The sequence below is a fragment of the Sorex araneus genome, chromosome 5 (assembly GCF_027595985.1).
Source record: "Sorex araneus isolate mSorAra2 chromosome 5, mSorAra2.pri, whole genome shotgun sequence".
NCBI classification, from domain to species: Eukaryota; Metazoa; Chordata; class Mammalia; order Eulipotyphla; family Soricidae; genus Sorex; species Sorex araneus.
Genome location: NC_073306.1, coordinates 53144032 through 53171897, shown reverse-complemented (window position 1 = coordinate 53171897; position 27866 = coordinate 53144032). Strand labels below are relative to the sequence as shown.

At 41.6% G+C, this 27866-nt stretch overlaps 1 protein-coding gene and 1 pseudogene across 17 annotated transcripts in view; one reads left to right on the top strand and one right to left on the bottom strand.

The window, feature by feature from the left end:
• EIF4G3 (eukaryotic translation initiation factor 4 gamma 3) overlaps window positions 1-27866 on the bottom strand; it is a 362305-nt gene that overhangs the window by 313106 nt on the left and 21333 nt on the right. The gene's annotated exons all lie outside the window — the stretch shown is intronic.
• LOC129404846 (peptidyl-prolyl cis-trans isomerase A-like) lies at window positions 14150-14924 on the top strand (annotated as a pseudogene).

Here is a 27866-nt window from a genome sequence, read left to right as displayed (position 1 = left end):
TATCACTGTTTTAACAGAGCCCTTTAATTTTAAAAGCACAAAAGAAAATTAAGCTTTCCTTTTCCTTAGAAAAATTAATTTGCCTTTTTGCAAATGTTGACTTTTAAGAGGTAAAATTCTAAAAATGATAATGATGATGCTGTAAAGAAAGTATAAACAATAAGACTGGGAGTGGTGGAAGAGAAAGGGCTACTTCAAGCCCTAACAAAGGCCCAGCATACCACTGTGGCTAAATCCTGATGATGAAAAAGAACTCTTTGTCTTTCTGCTCAATGCAAGACCACTGAATGTCCCAGTATATAGAGAGACAGAGACAGAGAGACAGAGAGACAGAGACAGAGAAAGGAAAGAGAAGAGGGAAGATGGGGAGATCCGGAGATGTGTCTCTTTTGGGGATAGCTTTTTAACTGCCAGGCTACAATAAGGATAAACAAGGATGCACACTGCATGGACACAGGAAAGCTTTCCAAGCATGCAGCTGTCCAGTCTTTGTCTACGAACAAATAGAATTCATATGCCATTTTTACACTACATCTCATTACTATTAGACAAAATTCCAGGAGCTGCATTTCTATTTCACACTGACCCTTTCAATCTAATTCATTCAAAAAACTACAAAGTAAATAGTCTTTGAGCTTCTAGTGTGGGACTCCAGCAATGACAATCCAATTCTTTTTGCTTGAGGAGACATCAGAAGAGTTTAAACTAAGAAAGACATTTCATTCTTATGAAATGTAACCATAAGAAGTTCTTTAATGAAGGCAACAGCTTACTATTTAACAAAGGTTCACAACAGATAGTCCACACTTCAATACAGAAAATGAAAATACTCTTCAATTTATTTGCTTTGAAAAAGCTCTCATGCTATGATTCATAATCATTTTTCTCACTGATTATGAGAAAGTCATAATAAAAATTTACTTAACCAAGTAAAGTTGGTGAATAAAGATGCCATGATAGGGCTGAAGCAATAGCACAGCGGGTAGGGCGTTTTGCCTTGCACGCAGACGAGCCAGGTTTGATTCCCAGCATCCCACATGGTCCCCTGAGCACTGCCAGGTGTGATTCCTGAGTGCAAAGCCAGGAGTAACCACTGAGCATCGCTGGGTGTGACCCAAAAAGCAAAAAAAGATGCCACGATAGTATTTTCTGATAACTTGCTATAAAATTATCGATAGATCTACAGTCTATCAAGACATTATTTCTTTTGAGGTTCTAAACAGAGTAAAGGCTCATTCTCCAAAATAGAAGGCCTAGCTGTCTTCACCAGGGCAACTCAGAGGGAGGCAGGAGTTTCCCTCCCTGCTCCAATAGAACCCTGGCAGCCGAAAACCTCCAGAACTCAATCGTCTCCATGCCCACAGCCGCTTTCCACAGGCTTGGCTGAGTCTCACCCATGAGGGAATCTGCAGAAAAACCCAGGTATGCAGGACCTGTGACTGAAATCTCCAAGCTCACTTGGAGCAGGAATTGGCCTCCTACCCCCATATCTTGGGTGAACTTGGGTTCACCAGTAGCTTAGCAGTCACACCCACAAACTGCCCCTTGTGCCATATAATCTCATTAATGGCCAAGATCCAGAGACTCAGAAACAAAGCTCCCAAAGAGAGCAACGTTTAAGCCTCACTCATGAGTATATCTGTATAATCGTATTCTAAATTTTAGAATTCCTGGAGCACACTAGCGATTTCTAATACTCTACACCACTGATGTACCAAGAGTAGCACACAACATTTGACTGAGTTTAACAAACATGTTTGTAATCTCTTGTACAAGGGTTTAATGGCTCCCGGATGAAATTCAACAATCTTCATACACTTTCCTCTAAGGAAACTTTATCAGACCATTTATAGCAGATTACTCATAATAAGCAATACAAAATAGTTTCAGTTCTGCTTGGGGGGATGTCACAGTTTGGAATTTGTGATGGAAACATTCAAAATATGGTGGTGGGAAGATGCAATGGTGGTGGGATTGGTGTTTGAATATTAAATGTAATGAACTGCTGTTAACAACTTTATAAAAATAAAATTAAATTTAAAATAATAATAAAATAAAATAGAGGGCCTGGGCCCAAGAGATATTACAGAAGGTAGGATATTTATCTTACATATTGCTGACCTGGGTTCAATTTCCAGCACTACAAATAGTCACCTGAGCACCTCTAGGAGAAAACACTAGGCACAGAGACAGGAGTAAGCCCTCAGCAAGGCTGGGTGTGGCCCAAAAGTTAAAAATTTAAAACTTGGGCTGGAGCAATAGCACATCAGGTAGGGCGTTTGCCTTGCATTCAGCCAACCCGGGTTCGATTCCCAGCATCCCATATGGTTCCCCAAGCACTGCCAGGTGTAATTCCTGAATGCATGAGCCAAGAATAACCCCTGTGTTGGGGCTGGAGTGATAGCACAGCGGGTAAGGCATTTGCCTTGCATGCGACAAACCCGGGTTCGATTTCCAGCATTCAATATGGTCCTCTGAGCTCCGCCAGGGGTAATTCCTGAGTGCAGAGCCAGGAGTGACCTCTGTACATCGCCAGGTGTGATCCAAAAAGAAAAAAGAATAATTTCTGTGCATTGCCAGGTGTGACCCAAAAAGGAAAAAAAAAAATTTTAACTTGGAGCACATGCTTTACATGCAGGAATCCAGGTTTGATCCCTGGCAAGAAAGACACTGTCCCTCCGAAAACCGTGCCGGGAGAAATTCCACCAGCACCAAGGAGAAACCCCACAACACTGCTGAGCAGGACCAAAACCAAACCAAAGCAACAAGATAGTTGACACAGAATACTGACTGGATAAAAACGCACGTGAGTCAAGGACACTGGCACACACAGAAGTCTCAGGTTCAATCGCTGGCAGAGTATGGTCCCTCAAGCACCAGTGGATGTGGCCCAAAAACCAGAAGAAAAATTAAAATGCACACCTACCTGCACATATACAAAGTAGTATGACTTCATTACTGAAAATTTTCACTTTAAAATATGAGACTCCATTACTATTATTTCATTTATGCACAGAGCTAAATTAAATTCAGAGCTATATTAGAATTCATTTAGGAAGACAAGCAGATTTTAAGTGCAATTTTATTTGTACTTGTTTGGGGGCCACACCCAATGGTACTAGAGGCTACACCCAACAGTATTTGGGGCATCATACAGTACCAAGGATCAAGCCGGGGCCTCCTGCATAGGAGCCATGCATTAAGTCCTCCGAGCTATCTCTCTGACCCTTAAAAAGAGTTGTTTGGGGTGTTTTATTATTATTGTTATTATTATTATTATTATTATTATATCACTATGAGATACAGTTACAGAGTTTTTCATAATTGGGTTTCAGTCATATATTGTTTTAACACCCATCCCTTCACCAGTGTACATTTCCTACCACCAATGTCCTCAGTTTCTTTCCCATCCTCCACCCCACTCTCTATGGCAGGCACTCTTTTTCTTTCTCTCTTTTAAAAGTTGAGTTTCTAAACAGAAATTTTGCTTATTGTAAGCAAGCTGGATATAGCAAGTAGAGCAAGTAGAACACTCGCCTTGCACGTGGCCAACCCAGATTCAATCCCACAACCACCACACGATTCTCTGAGCCCTGACAGGAGTGATCCCTGAGGAGAGCCAGGAGTCAGCCCCCAGCACTGCCATGTGGCTTATCCCCCTGCCCAAAATGGCATTTTTTAAACATTTTATCAATGTATTTTACAGTGCCAGGGAACAAACCCAGGGTCCTGCTTTACCAATGAGCTATTACAGGTCCTAAGATGACATCTGAAGGGGTGAGAGGTTGGTGAGCACACTCGGTGGTGCTCAGAGTTTACGCTGAGCTTTGTGCTCAGGCATCACTCCTGGTGGTCCTCTGGGATCATAAGAAGTGCTACTGGGGTTAGTCACGAGCAAGGCAAGTTACCTTAGCCCCTGTACTATCTCACCAGCTACAAAAATGATGTTCCTAACAAAACTGCCACCTGGCCGACATTCTAAACACTCTAGTGACTACTGCTGCTGCTATCTTAATAGAGAGCTTTCAGGTATGAAACATGTACACAAACTCTTCCTTCAAAGCCTCAAAACAATTTTTGAATGTGTTTAATAAAACCACTTTATAGATCAGAAATCAGAGAAATGACATCACCACGATCACAAACGCTGCTGAGAATTAGACAAAGATTCAACCGCGATTTCCTGAGCTCCAGTTCCAGTAAAGCCTATGAAACCTAGCCCCCAACTGTATGTCTATCCAATGGAGTTAAAAGACCTTTCAGAAGGAGTTTAGATATTTAGATACCTTAATATTCAACTACCTTATATGAAAACTCCTTTGTATTAAAAAGTAGTAGCAAGTACAAAATATAATTTCGAAAACTTTTTTTTAATCACTATGAGATGGTTACAAAGCTGTTCATGATCAGATTTGAGTCATACAATGTTCCGGTTCCAACACCCATCCCTCCACCAGCTTCCATTTCCTACCAACAATGTTCCCAGTTTCTCTATCGCCACCTCCTCTCCTCACAGCCTGTCTCTATGGCAATGTGGGCGTTCCTCAAAATGCTAGAAACTGAGCTTTCATATGACCCAGCAATAATACTTCTGGGGATATACCCGGTGAGGGGCTGGGAGAAACAGCAAAAATGCCATCTTCACTTCTATGTTTATTGCAGCACTACTCACAATAGCTAGAATCTGGAAACAACCTGAGTGCCTGAGAACAGCCAACTGGTTAAAGAAACAGTTCATCTACACACCAGAATACTATGCAGTTGTTAGGAAGAATGAAGTCAGGAAATGTGCTTATAAATATATGGAAATGGAGAATATCATGCTGAGTGAAATAAGGAGAGGGACAGACACAGAATGACTGCACTCATTTGTGGGATACCAAAAAACATACCGTGAGACTAATACCCAAGGACAATAGAAACAAGGGCCAGGAGGATTGGTTCACACTTGGAAGCCCGCCTTAAGTGCTGGGGGGAAAGGCAGTTAGGATAGAGAAAAGATGATCATGTCAACATTTTTACAAGCCAAATAAATTCTATCTTCCCGTGTAATAGGAAACCAAAAATGTAAAAGGCTATTTGAACCTATATAACACCTTTTTGTTAACTTATTATTATGAAAGTACTATGTGACAATGGCACGGGGGGGAGGGGCGGGGGGGGTCACACCTGGCAGTGCTCAGGGGTCATTCCTGGCTCTGCACTCAGGAATTACTCCTAGTTTGTTCAGGGATGTCAGGGATTGAACCCAGTTGGCCAGGCACAAATCAAGTGTCCCCTGCCCTGTGTGCTATCACTCTGGCCCTGAGAATGTCATTTTGTATGTCAGAAATTAGTTAGAAAATTATCTACATATTTAAATTTTCTTCTTTTTAAATAAGCATTTTATTATTTAGTGTGCTTTCGCACACCTAAAGTTCCAATACTTTTAGCAGTTAGCAGACACATACAGAAAAAACTTTCCTCCAGATCAAACAACAGATTTTCAGTTTGGACTAATTCAAGTTCAGCTGTGATTCAATTACTGTTGTCCAGACCAGTAATATTGAGCACTTCTGTGTAAGGAAAATAACACAATTTAAATGTGTGAAAAACCTCTTTCCAGAACATTTAACACATCAGCTGGGGCTTAGTCTGCCAGTTTGCATTACACATGCATTATACATGTGAATGATGTATAATGCACTTACACTAGTAGCAATGCTGAGATTCAAGTAGTTACAAATTCAGACTACAGCAATCTAAATCACTATGATTTTAGAGGCCAGAGCTTTGCAAGTCAAAATCGTGTATAAAAGTAAAATCACAGGGGTGGGGGGGAGAGAGAGAAGGGCTGAAGAGCATGCTCTGCATGCAGGAGGCTCGGGATTGATTTCCAACATGGCATGATCTCTAAATCACCCACCACCAAGAGTGACCACAAGCACAGAACAGGAAGCAGCCCCTGAGCATTGCCAGATGTAATGTCTTTTATAATGTAAGGCAAAATTACAGTTGGGGGCCAGAGATGGGCAAGGCACTTGGCTTTGCATGTGGTCAACCTACAGCACCACACACATATGGCTCCCCTAGCATCACTAGAAATGACCCCTAAGCACAGATCCAGAAATAACACCTAAGCACTGCCAGTGTCATCCAAAAGTCACCAAAACAAAAATAAAACACAGCTGGAAGCATGAATGTATATACAAGAGTAATATAATCCAATCGAAATTAAAAATAAAATTCTCCAGGGGCTGGGGAGATGGCACTGGGGTTAGGAAGCTTGCCTTACATGCAGCAGACCCCCATTTGATTCCCAGCATCACATATGTAGTTTCCCTAAGCACAGCCTGAAATGATGCCTGAGCATAGAGCCAACAGTATCCTCTCAGCACTGCCTGGTGTGACCCCAAAATCCTGAAAATAAATAAAACTGGGGCTGGGGCAATAGTACCACAGGTAGGGCACTTGTCTTGCACATGGCTGACCTGGTTTCAATCATCCCATATGGTCCCAAGTCCTGCTGAGTAATTCCTGAATGCAGAGCCAGGAGTAAACCTGAGCACCACCAGTGTAGCCCAAAAACAAAAGTAAATTTTAAAAATATTATCTAGAAACTACTGTTTATATTAATGACCAGTTTTCTTTTTCTTCTCTTGAAAGAAGTCTTTAAGATTCTTCTCATTCCCCAGTGAGACCTCGAGTAGCCACCCACAAACGGCCCCTCTAGCTACTGATTAAGCTGCTTAACAGCCATGATCCCAGAGACACAGGAACGAATCTTGGAACCTAGCAGCTTTTGGCAGAAATCCCTCCAGGTTTAATTATTAAAATTTCAGAATTCCAAAATCTATCGCGGCCACACAACATTATATGTTATTCACAATCAGCAATAGAAAACAAATTGTCTAACATTGCCTTTTCGGCAGGTCTGAGTATTGGGGGAAAATCCCAAATGATAATGGTGGTTCTAGTGTCGAAATATTGAATGTAATCAAAGTAGAAAGAGAGTAATGTGGAAATTATCTGCCACACAGGTAGGCGGAGGGTGTGGGATGGGGGGTATACTGGGGTTTTTTGGTGGTGGAAAATGTGCACTGGTGAAGGGACGGGTGTTTCATCATTGTATGATCGAGACTTAAACCTGAAAGCTTTGTAACTGTCCTATATTGTTATCTGTACACAAAAACATTAAAGTTAATCAAGAAAGAGAGAGATAGTACAGTGGAGAGGACGCATTCCTTGCACACAGCTGACCTGGGTTTGATCCCCGGCATGCGGCATGGTCCCCAGAGCCTGTTAGGAGTGATTCCTAAATACAATGCCACGAGAATTTCTCAGCACTAAGGCTGTGGTCACCTAAGCAAGAAAGCGAGGAAGGGAGGAAGGGAAAGAGAGAAGGAATAGATATCTCAATCCTCTCCCTTTTTCTTTCAAGCTGGAACACAAACTCAGTGGCTAGAGTTGAGAGCTCTAAGGACAATCCAGTTCACTTAGCCAACAGATGTCAAGCTAAAAAGACAGAAACCCAGGACTATGCCTTAGTCATTTTAACAGAGCTAGCACAAAGTAAGGCACACAATCCTGAATTAGCAAAACTAATTTCACAACAGAAAACAGATTAAAAATGCTGTCAATACCCATTAGTTTTGTCAATATGACTAAATAGCCATCACAATGAAATAGTTTTAAGTTGTAGGAAAGTATTTTAGGGTCTATGAAAATCTTAGGAGCAAATAACTAGTTTAATTGTGCCAGTCAGAGAAGTAACTTATTTCAAAATGAAAGAACATATTCAAGTCATCTGCCAAAACCCTTTATTTCATGTTAATCTAAAAAATAACTCAAAGAACATGGCTACTAAAACGTAAAAAAATCATTCACCTTTCCTTCATTATAAATCAAGAATCCTAACAAGGAAGAGACTCCAACAACAAGATCACTCTAGTACCCAAACTCTGAGACAAGGTATTGTCTAAGTAATTAAGCATACACTAATTAAAGCCCCTTTAATAATATGCATAATCAAATTAACTCATAATTGATCATTTCAGCTTTCTAGGCCAGAAGTCTACAACTTTAATTGCTTACCTAAAAGTTCTATTTAAAATGTCTGTACAGAGTGAGAGAGATAGCACAGGAGGTAAGGTATTTGCCTTGCATGCAACTGACCCTGGTTCAAATCCTTGGCATCATACTTGGTCTCTTCAAAGCACTCCAGGGATAATTCCTGAGCAGTGAGCTATGAATAGCCCCTGAACACTTCTGTGGCCCAATTCCCCATCCCCCCCCCCCGACAAAAAAAAATCTACATTTTATTTGTTGTAAAGGGCTCCCTGGTTCCAATGAGCAATTAAGACAGCAAAGCATTATAACTTCCCTGAAATTATGCTAAAATAGCATTTTCTTCCAATTAAAAAAAATGTTTTCATTAAAGGCACCCAAGTCTAATAAAAATGTAAATTAACTTTTATTCAATGACTAAAATGTTAGCAAATATTTCTCATTCCTCAAAACATTAGAAAAATAAAAGCAGATTTCACCAATAGATAAAATGAATATCATTTGATAAAGAGACAGATCTACAAACTGCACAAAATAGGATCTGGAGGAAATCTGACATATTTAAGGTTAGGAATGAAAGATTCCTTATTTTATGAAAGCTCAAGAAAAGATAAGGGGGACAGAGACATAATAATGGGGAAGACACTTGTCTTGTATTGTGGCCAATTCAGGCTTGATCCCTGGCACCCCATGTGGTCCCCAGAGCCCAGACAGAAATAACTCCTGAGCACAGTCAAGAGCAGACATTGGCATAGTTTGGTGTGACCCCATGACCCTACCCCCCAAAAAAAGAGAGAAGACAGAAAAAGACAAGGATGATACCTTTGACTTGACTACTGTACAATATAGTTTTGGAAGTCTAAAAGCAATACGGCAGCAAAAACAATTAAAAAATCTATACTCATAACAAGTAAAACATACTACTTGCAGATGACATGTAACATACTACTGAAGTCCCACACTCTACTAAAAACTACTAGAAGTAATAAATTTATATGGTAAAAGAATAGGGTACAAATCCATTTGTTGGGGTGATAGTCTAGCAGAGAGGGTGTTTGCCTTACATGTGGCTGACCAGGGTTCAATTCTCAGCATCTCATATGGTTTCCTGAGCACTGCCAGAAGTAACCCTGAGCACTGCCAAATATGACACAAAAAAGAAAAAAAAAAGGGGGAGGGGATACAGGATACAAAACCAATAGATAGGGGGCTGGAGTAATAGCACAGCGGGTAGGGCATCTGCCTTGCACGCAGTCGACCCGGGTTCGAATCCCAGCATCCCATATGGTCCCCTGAGCACCGCCAGGAGTAATTCCTGAGTGCATGAGCCAGGAGTAACCCCTGTGCATCGCTGGGTGTGATCCAAAAAACAAACAAAAAAAAAAACCAATATATAAAAGTTTGTTGTGTAGGGGGTGGGGTGTAGAAAAAAAAGTTTGTTGTGTATCTGTACATGAACAGTAAATTAGCAGAAAGAGAAATAAAATAGAAACATCCCACTGACAATCTCTCTTACAAGGAGGAAGATAGCTGGGAGTAAACTTAGCGAAGGAGAAAGGCAATGAAACGAGTAGGCAATCTCAGTTCATAGAATACAGGGTAAAATGACCATGTTACCTAAAGCAACCTATGGATTCAACACAATCCTTTTTAAAGTCTTAATGCCATTTTTCATAGAAATTGAACAAATATTTTTTAAATCTGTGTGAAATTACAGCAGACCCCAAATAGACAAAAGTAACCCTGTAAAAAACAAAAAAGGCAAAAGTTAGCAGTATCTTCTCTATGAATCCAAACTATACTACAGTATAAGGATAATCAAGACAATATATTAGAACAGAAATAGACATAGTCAATGGAAAAAAGCTGATTCTACAAATAAATCAACATACATACAGATATTTAAATTATAATATGGCACCAAGACCATACAATGGAGAAAGAAAAACTTCTTAAATAACAGTGCTAGAAACATGGAAAAAACCACACGCAAAACAAAAAAAGAAAAAGGCCTGGATTATATCACTGTATCACTGTCATCCCGTTGCTCATCGATTTGCTCGAACGGGCGCCAGTAACATTTCCATTCGTCCCTGTCGTGTTCAGGGTCAGGGGAATGAGGCCCATTATTGTTACTGTCTTTGGCATATCGAATATGCCATGGGTAGCCTGCCAGGCAGCCTGTGCAAGACCTTGCATAGCTCTCTTCCGGGAGCTTTGTTTTATAATCTCTGGATCTTGGCTATTGATGAGATTATATGGTGCTGGTGGCAGTTTGTGGGTGTGACTGCCAAGCTACCAGAAAACAGGGAATCTGGGTGGAGGAGGCCCAGTCCTGATCCGAGCAGGCTTGGAGATCTCAGCCACGGGTTCCTCTGTCGGTTCCTTCATAAGTGAGGCTCGTCTGAGCGTGTGGAGAGTGGCATTGAACATGGCTGCAGCGGGGTTCTGGAGGTTTTCAGCTGCCGGGGCTCTACTTGGGGTGGGGAGGGAAATTCAACCCACTCCCCTCCAAGGGGGCCCCGGTGAAGACAGCCTGGTGCTGGGCAAATTATATACAAAAATTATATACAGATATTTGTATATATTATAAATAAAAATTAACTCAAAATGAGTTAAGCGTTGAATTTAAGGACCAAAACCATAAAATAAATTGAAACAGAACATAGGCAATGAACTCGTGGAACCTACAATACAAATGGCAAAGGAAACAAAAATGAAAATAAACAAAGGAGACCACATAAACTAAAAAGCTTTCAATAATAACATTTAAAACCTACTCACTGTGAGATCATACACTAGACATAACCTCCTAACACCATAAAGAACTCACACAACAAAAAGCAATAAAACCAATCCAAACATGGGCAGAAGATCTGAAAAGACACTTCTCCAAAGACACAGATGACCAATAGGAACAGGAAAAAGGCTCAACTTCAGTTATAAGAAAAATGCAAATTGTCAACTCAGATCTGAGAATGGTCTAGATCAAAAAAGGGTATAAGGTACAGAGACTGGCACACATTCAAAAGAACAAAAGCAACCAGCGCTGGCGTGGATATGGGGAAAAAGGGATGCTCTTTCACTGCCGACTGGCCCAGCCTATCTGGAAAACAATATGGACAGTCCTTCAAAAACTAGAAATTGAGCTTCCATATGATCCCACAATAACACTTCTGGGAATATATCCCGAGGATGCAAAAAAGCACAGGAGAAATGACATCTGTACCTATATGTTCATTGCAGCACTGTTCAAAATAGCCAAAATCTGGAAACAACCCAAGTGCCCGAGAACAGATGACTGGTTAAGGAAACTTTGGTACCTCTACACAATGGAATACTATGCAGCTGTTAGGAGAGATGAAGTCATGAAATTTGCATATAAATGGAAAGACATGGAGATTATCATGCTAAGTGAAATGAGTCAGAAAGAGAGGAACAGACATAAAAAGACTGCACTCATTTGTGGAGTATAGAACAACATCCAAAGGTGAAGCTGACATCCAAGGACAGTAGATACAAGGACCAGGAGGACTGCCCCATTGCTGGAAGCCTGCTTCATGAGCAGAGGGGAGAAGGCAGATGGAGTAAAGAAGGGATCACTAAGAAAATGATGGCTGGAGGAATCAGAAGGGATGGAAGATGTGTGGATAATGGACTAAACATAATGACCTCTTAGTGTATATGTTGCACGCCATAATGCCCAAAAGTAGAGAGAGAGTATGGGGAATATTGTCGTCCATGAAGGCAGGGGGAGGGTGGGAAACGGGGTTATACCGGGGATATTGGTGGTGGGGATGTGCACTGGTGGAGGGATGGGTGTTTGATCATTGTGTGATTGTAACTCAAACATGAAAGCTTGTAACTATCTCACAGTGATTCAATAAAATTAAAAAAAAAAAAAGAAAAGAAAGAAAGAAAAAGAAAAGGGCATAAGGGTCTGAAGAAAGTAAGGTGCTTGCCCTGAATACAGCCAACCCCGCTGAATCACCAGCACCGGGTATGGTCCACTGAGTACTGTCAGTGGTGATTCCTGTACACAGAAACAAGAATAGCCCCTAAACTATAACCCACCCCACCAAATGTGGCCCCAAAACAAAAAACAAAAGAAAAAATAATGAAAGCTAGGCCAGAGAGATCCATTACTCACAGGGACAAGATATTATGTGCTGCATGCTGGAGGTTAAGATTTAATTCCCAGCACTGCACAGTCCCCCAAGCACTGCCAGGACCCACTCCCCACCCCCACAAACCAGACCCAGGAGTAACCCCCAAACTCCTCCAAGTGACGTCCAAAAATATGATAATGAGAGAGCATGAGAGCAAGAGAGTGAGGAAGCTCACAGGGTGAAAATGGCTGAAAGCACTGAAGGGCACGCTATGCAAATCCAGGAAGTCTGGAGTCAGTGCCCCAAACACTTTCAAAAGTGACCCCAAAACAAAACAAAAAGTATGAATGTTGGCAAGGGTTTGAGAAAAAAAAAATTTCATGTAATTGCTGAAAAGAAAAATTTCTGCAGCCTCTAATGAAAAATAATACTTTTTCCTCTAAAAACAAAAAGATAAATTACAAAAAACCAAGCAATAGCACTCCTAAATATTTATCTATAAATATGAAAACACTAATTTAAAAAATATTGGCACCCATATGTTCATAGCAGCATTATTCACAACTGCTAAGTAACAGCAACAATCTGAAATTCTCATCCAGAGACTACTAGGTAAAAAAATGTGGAATATATACTCAGCAGAATTCTAATATTTGAAACTATTCAGATATTTAAAAGATAAAATCTTGCCTTTTTTAACAACATGAATGGAACTTGTGGAGTTCATGCAAGATGAAACAAATCATAAAGTGAAAAACAGTTACAGGACACCCTCTCTCAAATGTAAAACATATGAATAAACTAATCACAGTAAAAAAATAACAGACAACCAAAAAAATATAGTCACGGAGGAGGTGGGAAATGAGGATAAAAGAAAGGGGATGTAGGGGTGAGGGAGGGGCAATGGCACTGGGTGAGCGCTGGGTGAGGTAAGGCTTAGGGAGGAATGAAACTATACCCCCAAAAAATTCAGGTAGCATAGTTACGACATTTCTCACCCAGTGGACAGGTGGCCCTCTATTGGCCCCCAGGGTACCACCAGGGGGTAACAGGACAAAACAAGGTCAGAAGGGGACTATGGATAGAAAAAGGCCAGGAAACACTGGTGTAAAACAATCAAAATTTTACTTGATTGGTTTAAGACTTGAAAAAAGAAAGCTTCAATTAAGGCATAAACTTCAAGTTACATCAATGACGTATGCCAACAGCCTCTAAATTATTTTCTTTCTTTTAAAACATATTTAGACTATTTTCTCTTTTTTTTTAAAGCAAAATATAGACATTAGGGCTGGAGAGATAGTGGGTAAGGCACTTGCCTTGCATGCAGCTGAGGTGGATTTGATCCTGGGCATCCCATATGGTCCCCAATCCTTACCAGCAATGACACCTAAGCACAGTGCCAGGAAAAGCCCTGAACACCACCGAATGTGACTCAAAATACAAAACTGAATAAAATTAAACCATACACATCAAATATCAATATTCCTCCTCCAATGAGAATTGGATTCTCCAATAACTTTCTACTCAGCTTGATCTTCACTTCATACTATTAGATTACTCTGATTTTTTTTGCTTACTTTGTTTTGGGGCAGCCTGTTTTCTTTGGTTTGCTTTTGGGGGCCACACTCAGTGGTGCTCAGGGCTTACTCCTGATTCTGCTCTCAGGGATCACTCCTGGCAGTGCCCAAAGGACCATGTGCTGGAGATCAAACACAGGACAACTGTGTGTAAGGCAAATGTCCTACCCACTGCACAGCTGCCCTACTTTCTAGTAAAGTCAAGAGTACACCTGGCACTCAAAGGCCCAGGGGATGATTCCTGGCATTGCTGCCAGTACAGCACTCGGCCAAGTATACCCAATAGTGGCCACCTAGTCCTTTACTACTTGGGAGACAAAAAAAATTAAATTAAATAAAAATAATTATATTCATACCAGTTCACAACAACTGACCAGAATAATAATATATTTTCAAGAAAATTTCCACTTATAAAAAATGCATCAGGCCTTGCAGACACCACCAGTGCCTAATTTCCTGTGTCCTGCAGCCACGGTCAACCAGTTCAGTCTCTGTTCGACAATGCTGTCAATGGCAAGCCTTTGGGCCTCGTTTGCAGAGTTCCAAAGACAACAGAACATTTTTGTACTTAGTATTGATTATAAAGGCTATGAAGGTTCCTGCTTCCACAGAATTATCCCAGGATTTATGCGCCCTAGTGGGGATTTCTCTTGCCTCAATGGCACCAGGAGCAAATTCATCTATAGGGAGAAGCTTTAGGAAGAACCTTTCATCCTGACACACACAAGCCCTGGCATCTTGTCCATGGAAAATGCTGGAGTCAACACAAACAGTTTGCAGTTTTTCAACTGCACTGCCAAGCCTGAAGAGCTGGATGGCAAGCACATGGTTTTGAGCGAGGTGGGAGAAGGCATGAATACTAGCGAAGCCATGGCACGTTCTGAGTCTAGGGATGGTAAGAACACAAAGAAGGCAACTATTTCCGACCGCGGACAAGTCTAATGGGTCTGGCTGCTCTTTCAACCACCAGCCCATCCTTCTGGGGGAACCTGTGAAGAGAGTGCCCCTTCTGCCCACGTGCTCAGCATGTCCTTCTGTTCCTTGGGCTCTCCCTGCAGTTCCTTCAGTTCCGTATTTTCCTATCCTGCCCCCTCCAAGTCTAGCTGGATTCACAGTTGTTTCTGATTATGAAATTTAAAATTTTAAGTATTAAAAGTTTTATCAGTGATTTAGTAATTGTCATCTCAGTTAAATAAAATAGTTCTACCCTTCGGGAATTCAGTCATTAGCACAAGATTGCATCTTCTGCTAATGGGTCTTAAGTTTCTAACCTAGTAACTCCAAGATCCTTTAATTCCATCTATATTTGCCCATTCAATACTTGCTAGGAACTGTATATCAGTATAGCAGAATTATCAGTATACAGCAGAAGCACAAGGACTGGAGTCTTTCCAATAAGCTCACACACAAGTAACTCTTACTTATCTATATCTACATATTTTATTCCAAAGGACCAAATCATAGTCAAAGTAGGAGTGAACTGATACATCCACCAGCTATCACCTAAGCTAGAGGTTCCCAAACTTATTTGACCTACCAATCCCTTTTCAGAATCTCCCTGAAACTCTACCGTCTTTAAGCAAACTGAGAGCAAGTGCAACCCCACGGCTGTACCCACAGCTACCAACATTGCCTGGACTATTCCAGTGTCCCTCAGGGAGCAGGAACACCCAACTGAGAAAGCTGACCTAAAATATACCCAAGCTTTTCTTAACAACAGCTGTTTCATTTTGAGGGGTAGTGGGTATTTGAGCCACACGCTTTAGTGTTCAGGGGACACTTCCTGACTCTGTGCTCTGAAAAGAAAAAATTTTAATGGCTGATTTCAGGATCAATCTCAAAGGGCAGAGCTCAAAGGGCTGAAGCATAGAAATGTGTAGACAGGAGCCCTGTGATTGTATGTAGACAGGATCCCCAGCACTGCATGGCCCCAAGAATTGCCAGAAGCAACCCTCCCGTCCCCTGCATGGAGCAGGGAGAAACCCCTAGGCAACACTGGATGCTGCAAAAAAAAAAAAAAAAAAAACTGGGGAGGCCAATTCCAAGGGGTCAGGGAAGTAGTTCCAAGGGTCAGAGAGTACACTTTGCATGCAGGAATTCTGGTTTGATTGCTAGCACCTCCCATGGTTCCAAACACCCACAGCACTGCCAGGTGGACCCCTCTCCCTCCACAGAAAGGTTGATTTTAAAGCAATCCTTGAAAATCTCTTCAAACCATCTTAAAATACATATACTGCTCAGGAACACAAAAATGCAAAATCTTAGGTTAAAACACTTCATGTATCCACTTCAGGAGAGGTAAGTTCTAGTTTCTGTCTCATCCTGTATTTAGCTTAGCAAAGTAAGACTTCTGAAACAAAGAAAGGCAGTTGCAGTCTGGGGACGAACCAAAAGCAACTCCATAAGGTAAAGCCACGATCCAGGATTCTATTGAGACATATCTGAAGTTCACCTTCAAACTGGAAGATGAAGCGATATAAAGGCTCTGAAAAGATTCGAAGGACTCCCCGAACTATCACAGAACCAAGCACTCACAAAGCGTGGTCGGTCATATTCAAAAGTACACCTACACAACCCATCACAGAAATTCCTTTGGATTAACAAGTTTATTTGAATATGCCAAATATTTTCTAGGCCTATATTCTTCAGACAGAATTAATCAAACCTGTTAACTCTAGGAAAAGGAACAAGGACAATACTAAAATGGCCCCTTTTTGAACCCTTAAACAAAGAGCTTCTTTATAAAGATGAAATCCATTTCCCTCCAACCCAAAGACTGGTTCCTAATCCAACTTCAATTATGCTTCCAACATTCAAAAGTCACAATTGAGCTATTATCTACCACCATGCTCAACTTCCCCAAAGATTTTTCTTAAGCAGTGAGTAGCAATATGAGCTAATACAATTTTCACTTTTAGAATTTATTTGGGGGTTCTGGCTTGGGAGACTCCAAAGTGCTGAAGATCAGCCGTTTGCCTTGTATGTGCTTTAATCCTTACATTATCTCTTTAGCCCTGATTTTTCTTTATAATACTATTAATAAATATATCAACATTTAAAAACTATGCATAAAACTTAACAAACCACAATTTTTCAAACTGATACATGATAATGATGTTACAAAATCATATCTGGATGAAAGATACATTCTAAGTGCAATATTGGGGGAACAGAGTGGAGAGACAGTACAGCTGTAGATGCTTCCCTTCCATGTGGCCAACCCCAGTTGGCACGGCTTTGGGGTGTGACCCCCCAAAAAAACATAAAACAACACTCCCAATAGTATAGGGGTTACGATGTTTATCTTGCATGGAGACGCACCCAGTTCAATCCCTAGCACAGTGTAATATTGCTGGGTGTGGCCCAACTTCTACCCACACACAAATGAAAGTGACATATTCTACTTTTGCAAATCTCTTTGCAAAATAGAATCCAGAAGATAGCTGGATTCTTATTCTCCAGCATTCATTTTGCTCTACATTTGGAGAAAACCTAATCTTAGATACAAGGAGTAGGGGAGTATTTTAATTCAATTTAACTGGAGGAGTTGGGCCATATCCATTAATTCTCAGGACTTAGTCCTATCTCTGTGATTAAGGATCACTCGTAGTGGTACTTACAGGCAAGATGTGGTGCTGAGAATAAAACTCAGGCCAGCCACATGCAAGGCAAGCACTTTATCCACTGTACTATCTCTCTGGCCCTTGTCCATAATTTTTTTTTTTTTTTTGCTTTTTGGGTCACACCTGGCGATGCACAGGGGTTACTCCTGGCTCTGCACTCAGGAATTACCCCTGGCCGTGCTCAAGGGACCATATGGGATGCTGGGATTTGAACCCGGGTCGGCCGCGTGCAAGGCAAACGCCCTACCCGCTGTGCTATCTCTCCAGCCCTTGTCCATAATTTTTAATGGTGAACAGAGGAGACATGGCCAGGAACTGAACCCAGGGTCTCACACACACAAGGCAAGTGCTCTACTACTAAGTTACATCCCAGGAACAGTGTAAAGTAGTTGAGAAAAAAAAATATGAAAAACAGGGCTGGAGCGACAGCACAGCGGGTAGGGCATTTGCCCTGCACACAGCCGCCCCGGGTTCGATCCCCAGCATCCCATATGGTCCCCTGAGCACCGCCAGGGGTAATTCCTGAGTGCAGAGCCAGGAGTGACCCCTGTGCATCACCGGGTGTGACCCAGAAAGAAAAAAATAATAAAATAAAAAATAAAATAAGAGAAAAAAATATGAAAAACAGTGGAGAAAGGCAGGTGTTTTGCCCATCAAAGCCCTAGCTTTAATGCCTGGCACTATACAGTCCCTGCAGCAACACTAGGAGCAATCCTACAAGCATGGGCTGGAAGAGGCTTGAGTACTACTAGGTATAGTCCCAAAGGCCCAAAAAAAAACAAAATCTGAGAACAAGTTTTGTGTTAAGTTTTTACATATTGGGGCCGAACAAATAGTACAACAGGTAGAGTGTTTGCCTTGCACGTGGCTGACCCAGGTATGATCCCCGATATCCCATACTGTGCCCCAAGCACCACCAGGAGTAATTCCTGAGTGCAGAGCCAGGGGTAACCCATAAGAATCACTGGGTGTGACCCAAAAAGCCAAAAAAAAAAAAAAACCACAGTTTTCACATATTGTCTATGGCACACATGTGTCAGTTTAATTTTTGCAATTTTTATTTCTGCAAGTGAGATTTCCTCTCTCTCTCCTTTCTCTCTTCTGTCTTCTCTCCCTCTCCCTTCTCCCTCCTCCCTCTGCCTCCCTTCCTCCCCAAAAAGTACATCTGGATATAAAAATTTCATGTTGCCAGGGATAGAATCCAGGGCCCCATACATGTGAGAAATGTATTCTGCCATCTCTGGCCCACTGACATTTCTTTATGATAACTGAAAACATCTGAGAAGCAGATTAAAAGATTTCTTTGAGTCATTCCAACCCTGGCATTCTAAGACTCTGGTTCTTTTTTATTCTCATTCCCACCATTAAGTAAAGCTAGCTATTAGATTAGGGACTAGAAGATGAGTCAGCATCCAGCCAGTTGTGAGAAGCAATTTCATTATACTTCAAACAACAGAGAAAGCAAAGACAGCTGCCATTGTGTACGTTGCTAAAAAACTGTCCAGTTTCAGAAGGATGCAAAGCCACCTACTGTCAGCAACCCCCATTTCTCTTACTAACAGTTGAGGAGTACCAGACTTAGCTACAGGTCCTAAATCACAATGAATAATCTCTTTACACAACAAAGAATTAATACAAGTGCCTGAAAGAACATTAAAACCCATTTATACAACTAGGATTATGACTGAATGTAATAATCTGGGTCTCTTCAGGCTATTACCATGTTCAGATACAGAAAAAAGCGCTTCCAGCAAAAAGAATAGGGCTTTTTAAAAATTCACAAAATGTTGTTGCATTTTTTTTGGTAGGGGTGATTACACCCGGCAATGCTCAGGGGTTACTCCTCGTTCTGCACTCAAGAAATACCCCTAGCAGTGCTCAGGGGACCATATGGGATGCTGGGAATCTAACCCAGGCCAGCCGCGTGCAAGGCAAATGTCCTACCAGCCCCCGAATTTCCAGCCCCCGAAATTCACAAAATACTGTTAATGAACCAAGAAGATAGTTTAAAAGGCTGGAACATTTGACCCCTGAATTTGATTCCTGGAATACTGTGGCCTCACAAGCACCTCAGGGCACTGCATGGTACCCCCAATCACTGCCCAGAGTAACCTTGGGGCAGTGAATCGGCAGTAGTTCCTGACCACAAACAGGTTGGTTCCAAAACAAAACATTAACAGAAAGGATTCAGGAGATAGTTCGGTGGTAAACCTCCTGCCTTGCAGTATGTGGCAGCAAGTTTGATATTTGCCATCAGGAAGCAAGTTTGATATTCGGCATCACCGTATATGCATTAAGTGTTATACAAGTGATCTCTAGCACATTACAATCAAGTGGGTACAAGCCCACAACTTAAGTATATGATTACCAGCAAGTACCAAACTAAGTATGCATAAGTGTTAAGTCAGACTTTAATCCCTGGCCCCTCATTTTTTTTTAAATCTATGAGCACTCTGAGACACATGTGTGAGCACTACAACCAAGTGTGGTGACCCCCTCAGAGCTCTGCCACCGAAAGATATATGGAGGGCCAGAGTGGCAGCACAGTGGAGAGGGTGCTTACCTTCCACGGGGCTGACCCAGGTTTGATTCCCGGCATCCTTCTGAGTGCAGAGCCAGGAGTGAGCCCTAAGCATCAGCAGGTGTGGCCCAAAAACAACAAAAAGATGCATGCAGCTATCACAACTAAAGAATACTGAACACACTCTACAATAAAAGTGTGCAAGTCCCAGTAAGCACCACAACCAAGTGTGGAACCCCTGGTCAACAGAGAAACAAAAGGGAAAAGGAGGAGATTAAATAATTTAATTATTTCATGGGCTGGAGCAATAGCACAGTGGATAAGGCATTTGCCTTGCATGCAGCCAACCAGGGTTCGATTCCTTCACCTCTCTCGAAGAGCCCGGCAAGCTTCGGAGAGTATCTCGCCCATATGGCAGACCCTGGCATGCTCCCCGTGGTGTATTCGACATGGCAAAAATAGTAACCAGTCTCACAATGGAGATGTTGCTGGTGCCCGCTCGAGCAAATCGATGAGCAATGGGATGACAGTGACAGTGACAGTGACAATTACTTCATAACTGATGCCAAAACCCAGTAGCAACTTCTGGGCAACCAACAGTGTTATTTTAATGTTTTATAATAAAATATTATAGAAAGCAAATGAAGTACCCATCTAAAATTTTAAATCCCAAACCAAAGTCCATTAAAAGAGTAATCTCACAAAGACAGGAAGACATTCTTTTCAGTCCCAACTCTGCCTTAAATTATGCTTAAGCTGAGTTGAGTGTGTGTATGAATGTGAATATGTGTGTGTGTGTGTGTGTCTGTTTTCTTCAATTTTTGGAACACTCCTGGTGGTGCCTGATACATTATGCAGTGCTGGAGACTGAACCTGGGACCCAGACGCAGAACCCCAGCATGCAAAGCATGAACTCCAACCCATGCTACCTCTCAGGCCGAGTTCAGTTTAAATCAAAAGGAAAACTGGCTGAGGATGTAGTTCAAGGGGTAGAACACAGGCCTAGCATGTAAGACCTTGGTTTCAATACCTGGCACTGCATGGATGCCTACACATCACTGGGTGTGGTCCTGGTGGCCTTTGAGCACCATACCACCAAGCCTAAGGACAAAACTATCAGGCCCATAGTACAGTTAAGCATCGATAATAGTGACCCTGGCATCTCATCTTTCACCCAAACACCAATGGAAATGGGCCCCTACAATCAATCAGTAAGATTCCTGACAAGTACTACATGTCATTTTCCCTAATGATAGGTCAGTGAGACAACTCAATGGGCAGAAGGCCTTGGGTTCACTCACAGGCACAACAAACCTGGTCCCCCATGCACCACCAGGACTGACTCTCAAGCACAAAGCCAACAGAGCCCCTAAGTACTTCTGGGTATTGCCCAAGAACAAAGAAATGTCTCACGATTACGTAAAGACGACTGCGAGCCTAATCTGGAAAGAAAGAAGCGCCTTCCTTAGTTCTCTTCCCTCCGTGCAGCAACTACTCTTTTCTACAGCTTCATCTTCATCTAATCCGTGGACACTGCATGCATTACTGGGAACCTCTGGCATTTTTTTCCTGTTCACTTTCCCCCTTATGCTTCTATTCCATATTCTTTATTTTGGGGGCATGGGGTCAAGAGCCTGGGGGTCACTCTCAGCTATTCCTGAGCAAGTGGGCCAGACTGAAGTTCAATGCTGAGGAATATACCTAGGGATTCTGGCCTCTCTCCCACATGCCAGATATAAGTTCTATCACCTGAGTTATCTCTCTGACCCTTATTTCACATTCTTAATTTTTAAACTAGTTTCTAAAGTCCTTTCTGCTCATCTGACTTCCATTAACCTATTTCTAAACATCTTCAGTTATCTCAATGTGTTGAATAAAATACTCTATTTCCTTCATATCCATTATGTCCTAAACCAAATTTATCTGCCCACTATCTCAAAACATGATATTAAAATTCAGTCCCCAGGGCCAGAGAGATAGTATAAGAGGTAAGGCACTTAGATGTGGCTGTCCTGGATCACCCCCTGGCACTGCATCTAGTCCCCTAAGCACTTCCAGGGATCATTTCTGAGCACAGAGCTGAAAATGCCCCTAAAGCACTGCAAGGTGTGGCCCAACCCTACACCCCCAAACACTAAATCCCCAAGCACTACCAGGTAGGGCCCAAAGAACAAACACAAACATCTATACATCATCATTTTCCCATTTCAAAGTTTTATGGATCCAACTTAATTCTTTTCTGTTTCATCAAAAATAAATGCTCAAGTCTTTAAATTCCCTGTTTGGTTTTTTGGACCCATACCCACAGGGTTAACTCCTGGCTCTGTGCTCAGGGATTACTTCTTGTGATATGTGGTGCCAGGGAGTCTAGCTTAACTTTCTTGATATGATCATTATATGCATATATAAACGCAAAAGAGAATTTCTCCTCACGGAAGGTTTTCAATTAATAAATACAGGAGCAAGGCCAGAGAGGGAGCTCAAAGGGCTGAGTGCCTGCCTGTCTGCAGGTGGCCGACGTTCCATCCCCAGAACAGCACTGTCTCCCAATTGGGAATGGTCCCCGGCACTACCAGGTGTGGCCCCAAAACAAGCAAACAAAACACAGAAGAAATAAAAAAAAAAAAAAACCAACCGAGAATCATAAACTGAATAAATGTTTCATGTAATATCTACCAGTTACTAAAATCAGCAGGGAACAGTCTGAAGAGAAACAATATATGCAAAGATTCTATTCAATTACAAATAGTTTTAATCAATTACAAAAAGAAAGATAGTAACACTTCAGTGAAAGACCTGCAGAAACCAACTTAACCAACTAATCAAAGTAATTGTCACCTTTCAATATCACGAACTTCCGGGCATTGATATTCTTTTTTAACATAACCTCAAGATTTCATTTTCTTCATTAATAAAATGATAGAGCTCAGAATTGGATCACTTAATCTTTTATCTTTCCCCAGTTCAATATATTTGCATCTCTTTTTATGTTTTTGTTTTTTGTTTATAAACCACACCCAGTAGTGCTCAGGTCTTACTCCTTGCTCTGCACTTTCCTGGCAGTGCTTAGGGGACATTGAGGGGTGTCGGTGATCGAACCCAGGTTGGCTGTGTGCAAGGCAAATGCCCTCAACTCTGGACTATTGCTCTGGCCCTATTTACACCTCTTAATAGTCATCGTTCCTCTTAGATCTGCAGTACGGTTCAACACATTCAATCTGCAGTACAATCTTTCTTTCCAGAAGACAGGCTTAGTCTGACCTCCACAATCACTCTGCTTCCTGTCATAATGCTGAGCATAGAGATTCCTCATTGGCCTTCCTGTGTATATCTTTTGTGGGGCTGATGGTTACCACATATTTATTTATAAATTTCACTGAGGGCCAAGAAATAAAGTGGGGGGGGTGTTAAGCTGTTTACTTTACAGGTGGCTGACCTTGGTGTGATCCCCAACACACCATTATGCATGATTCCTAAAGCACCATCAGGAGTGACTCCTGAGCATGGCCACATGTGGTCCAAAGATAGTACAAGGGGTAAAGCACTTGCTTTACATGGGGCAAATTCCCAGCGCTAAATATAGTCCCCCAGGCACTGACAGGGGTGACCCCTTGTTCACAAGCCAGAGTCAGGAGTAGCCCCTGACCACTGCCAGGTGTGGCCCAAAAATTAAAAACAAGTTTTAAAATGTCCATTGGGTTTAAGGAATATCCACATGCTTATAATGGATAAACTGATGGATAGTCTATAAAATAGCTGTGATTAGCAATCTTAAGTGTTATGATCATCAAAGACAGAAGCCAGAGTAATAGTACAAAAGGTAGTATTTGCCTTGCACATTGCCAAGCCAGGTTTCATTCCCGGCACCATATATGATTCCCCCAAGCTCCACCAGTAGTGATCTCTGAGTGCCAAGCCAGGAATAAACCCTGGGCATAACCAGGTGTAGCAAAAACAAAACTAAGCAAAATGAAAAAAAAAAATCATCAAAGATAGACTGAAGCTCAAATACAAGCTAGGAGAGACTATAGAGAAACAACCATTAAATGTAATGTGGAACTCTGGAACAGAAAAAGAACATTAGGGAAATACTGGTAAAACCTCTTTAATAATATAGTTATTGATAATATTCCATCTAAATTAATTTCCTGTTCTTCATAGTTAAGTAAAATGTTAGCAAAAGGCTGTGAGAAATATAAAGCCACTCTTCTGAGTTTTTTCTGTCAAGTTTTCTTTAAGCCTAAAATTAGTTCATTTTAACCACCACAGAAAACAGTATGGAGGTTTCTCAGAAAAAGTAAAAATAGAGCGGCCATATGACCCAGCAATTCCACTTTTGGTATCTACCCCTAGAGGACACAAAAACATTTACCTAAAATGACATGTGCATACCACTATTCATTTCAGTATCCAGCACGATAGCTAGATATGGAATCAACCTATGTGACGACAGATCCAAGTTGATAATTTAAAAATATGGTATATATACATGAAGAAATACTATGCAGCTGCATGAAATGATGAAATCATGCAGTTCAACAGCAACGTGGGTAGAACTGGAGGATATATGAAGTTAATCAGAAGGACAGATACCAAATGATCTCTCTTATTGGTGATATACAGAAGAGTAACAGGAGGAGGAAAGTTTGGTTTCAAAGTGGGGATACCCATATTGACCTTGACCCTTGATCACAGAAATAAGAAGGGCAGGAAAGTAAAGAAACAGGGGGGGTGGGGGAGAAGAGAAGAACGGGAGGTAACAGGAGGTGAAGAAGTGAGGTTTTTGTATATCTCTAAACTACAGAGCTGACGGACTGGAGCGACAGTACAGTGGGTAGAGTATTTGCCTTTCACGCAGCCAACCCAAGTTTGATTCCTCCGTCCCTCTTGGAGAGCCTGGCAAGCTACCGGGAGTATCTCGCCTGCACGCCAGAGCCTGGCAAGTACCCATGGCATATTCAATATACCAAAAACAGTAACAAGTCTCACAACGGAGGCGTTACTGGTGCCCGCTCAAGCAAATTGATGAGCCAACGAGATGACAGTGATACAGAGCTGAAAATACTCTGAATGAGGCGGGTAGGATGCCGCCAACAGATCAACCTGTACCTGCAGGGTGAGTGCATCAGCAGCCTGATGGTGCCTTCAGGCTTCCTGATACCCCAAAATTGCCGGTGTGCCTTTGGCTGGACCCCAACAACTTGGGGACAAGTCTACCAAAAAATTAAATAGCTAAAAGTTAGGAATGTGGGAGCCACACGCACACAAATCACCTCCGGCTCACTTATGTAAACTCATTTATTGGCCTTATTTCAGAGACCCATAAACAAATCTCGAAAGAGATCAAAAAGTTAATCTTGGACCTTTGCAAGGCTAAACAGATCAGGGTAAATCAGAGGGCAACGGGTTAGGCTGGTGCCTGCCCAAGCAGAGTCCCTGGCAGCCACTTGCTTCCACAATCTAAAATTGCCGCCATACCTCCAGCCTGACTCCACCGTCTCAGGATATATCTCACAAAGATATAATCTGTTGAAAACTCGGGTATTCAGTTTTTGTGACTGAAATCTCCAGGCTTTCTTGGGGTCTTCCCCCATCTCCCTGTACTTCCAGAAACCTCAGCAGTCACATCGACACCCCAAAGCTGCCTCCCAGTTTAAAAGCTACTCCAACCTTACCATCCCAATAAAAATACTGAATGCCCTGAACAAACACTATGACCTCTTAGCACCTGTATTGCAAACCATAATGAGTAAAAGAAAAAGAGGGAGAGCAAGAAGAAAAGTGCCTCCCACAGAGGGAGGCTGGGGGGTGGGGGATGGGGTATTAGGGGATAGTAGGAGGGGAACCGGGGACATTGGTGGTAGGAAATATATACTGGTGGAGGGATGGGTACTAGATACACTGTGTGACTGAAACCCAATTATGAACAGTTTTATAATGGTCTAGTTCATGGATATTCAATTTAAAAAATTTAATTCAGAAAAAAAGTAATGTGGAGTTTATGCCCAATTCAATCAGCATAATCAATGGCTGAATAAAAAGCAGTACTCTACATTTAAAAAAAAATACTGTAAGCATAAGATTTAAATTACAACCAAATTTAAAAACGTGCCTGTTACCCTGGTTTGATTCCCAGCACCACATATAGGTCTCCTGAATCCCTCCAGGAATGATCCCTGAACCCAGAGCCAAAACTTAAGACCCAAGCATTGCTGGTGTGACCCAAAAACTGAAAAAAGAAATCCTAGAGTCTGTTCTAATCCTAGTTGCTTGTTTGTTTGGGGGCTGCATCCGGCAGTGCTTAGGGCATACTCCTGGCTCTGTATTCAAGGATCACCCTACGTGCTATACTACTGCTCCAGTCCCTCTGTTTTCATCTTGATGTCTTCAATCCACCTTAAATTTACTTCTGTGTATGGCATGAGATATGGATCAAATCTCTTTTTCTCATATTTTTCCAGCACCATTTGTTGCTGAGATTTTCCTTGCTCAGATTCGTGCACCTATCTACTTTGGATTTACTGTCCTTAGAACTGAGAGCTTATCTCTGAGCTCTGAATTCTAACCCACTGATCAAACTTGCTGTCTTGTTCCCAGTACCATGTTGTTTTGATTACTACAGATTTGTAATATAGTTTAAAGCCAAGAACTGTGATGCCTCTCAACATTTTCCTAAGAATAGCTTTGGCCATTTGAAGAGTTTTATAGTTCAATATAAGTTTTATTAGCATTTGTTCCAAGTCTATGAAGAATGTCAGGAATTTTTATAGGAATTGTATTGAAGCTGCACAATACTTTGGGTAGGATGATCACTTTGACTATGTTAATTCATTTAAAATTATGCATTTAATTTTTTGGGGGGCGCATACACAGCAGTACTCAGGGATTTCTCCTGTCTCTGCACTGAGTAATCACTAATGGAGGTGCTCAGGAAAGCATATTGGGTGCCTGGGATGGAACCTGGGTTCACCACGTTCAAGGAAAATGTCTTACCCTCTCCACTTCTCTCCAGCCCCAGATTATGTTAATTCTTCCTGTCCATTAACATAAAATATTTTTTCCATATCTTGATGTCTTCTAGGGGGCTAAAGCAATAGTACAGCGAATAGGGTGTTTGCCTTGCACGCATCCCATATGGTCCGCTGGGCACTGCCAGGAGTAATTCTTGAGTGCAAAGCCAGGAGTGTGACCCAAAATGAAAAAAAAAAAAAAAAAAAAGAAAAAGTTTTTTCAAGGTATATGTTATTTCACATATTTTGTTTTTTTGGTTTTATTTTGTTTTGTTTTGCTTTTTGGGTCACACCCGGCAATGCACAGGGCCACTCCTGGCTCTGCACTCGGGAATTATCCCTGGCGGTGCTCAGGGGACCATAGGGGATGCTGGGAATCGAACCCGGGTCAGCCACGTGCAAGGCAAACGCCCTCCCGCTGTGCTATTGCTCCAGCCCCTCACATATTTTGTTACATTGAGTTTTATATACTGGATGTCCTTGGACACTACATGGTGTAGTTTGTGAAGAGTTTGCTAAAGAGATGGGCTAGGGAGAGGGAGAGAACCTTGGGTCATTGGTGGAGGGATGCTGACACTGGCGGTGGGTTTGGAACTGGAACAGTAAACATCTAAAACTCTGACTGTATCTCACGGTGATTCAAAAAAATTTTTTGTAAATCAAGGTGCCTAAAAGAGTAAGTTTTTAATTATGTGGATAATAGTATTTACTGGAAGTTATAAAAATATTTACTATCAAAATCTGTTACTATGGTATAGAAATAAATTTATATTTATGGAAAATATAAACTATGGACTATGGAAAATAGAAACTAGAATCTACTCTTTCAGAATAATAAAGGATCTTATTGTAACCATGTAACCTAAACTATAATAAAAATATCTTAATGGTTAAAAAAAAATGCCTGTTAAGGAGGGAGGCTGGAGGGTGTGTGAGAACCTGGGGACATTGGTCAAAGTCAACACTGGTGGTAGAATGGT